We start from the raw sequence: 780 nt of genomic DNA on the forward strand, positions 1-780 counted from the left end.
ATTCAAACACCATTAGGTGATATATGCCAAAGAAACATTTATTTTAAAACCCCCTTTCTTTGTCCATAAGTTTCCCTCAAATGCTGCCTATAATTTTTTTCTAACTTCTCTCAAAAAAATGTGAAAGAAAGAAAACATGTTAAAAATTCTTCTCTGAGTCTTCAGTCAGCCTTGTTCTCCACCTTCTCTTTCTTTCTCTGTCAGGTAGGAAGCTCCTAAAGGAAAGGGGAGGAGGCACTGTTGATGGCTTGTTAGTCTGGCTGTAGCTATCAGGCTCCATTCCAGTACTACAGCAGCTCCAGTGGCATAGGACTGACTGACTCATGGCTCTCAGTTTCAGGTCCTGGGGACACAAGGCCCAGAAATTTTTTTTTTTAATTTTTAAATAAAAATTTAAAAAAAAATTTAAACGAGAAAGGGAGGGGAAAAAATAAACTGGATTCATAAAGCCAGAGTCATCCTTAGTGGTTAGTGAAAGAGGAAGGACTGTAGAATATTTCAAGTTAATAATTTTTGACTAAAACTCCAAGAATCATTCTATATATTCACCCAGTCTAAGCTACCTTTATTTCAACCAGTGGTTCTCAATTAAAAACACTTAAGAGACTATGAATTTAAAACATGTAAGGGGCACCTGCATGGCTCAGTCAGTTAAGTGCCTGCCTTCAGCTCAGGTCGTGGTCTCCGGGTCCTGGGATCGAGCCCCAGATTGATCTCCCTGCTCAGTGGGGAATCTGCTTCTCCCTCTCCCTCTGCTCCTTCACTCTGTGCATGCTCACT

At 40.4% G+C, this 780-nt stretch overlaps 1 non-coding gene across 1 annotated transcript; it reads left to right on the top strand.

The window, feature by feature from the left end:
- Nucleotides 1-232: 232 nt before the first annotated feature.
- LOC117801686 lies at nucleotides 233-355 on the top strand. The gene has a single exon (XR_004624434.1). It is a non-coding gene; the product is annotated as a small nucleolar RNA SNORA54 (small nucleolar RNA).
- The last annotated feature ends 425 nt before the right edge of the window (nucleotides 356-780 follow it).

Source organism: Ailuropoda melanoleuca, chromosome 3 (genome assembly GCF_002007445.2).
Source record: "Ailuropoda melanoleuca isolate Jingjing chromosome 3, ASM200744v2, whole genome shotgun sequence".
NCBI classification, from domain to species: domain Eukaryota; kingdom Metazoa; phylum Chordata; class Mammalia; order Carnivora; family Ursidae; genus Ailuropoda; species Ailuropoda melanoleuca.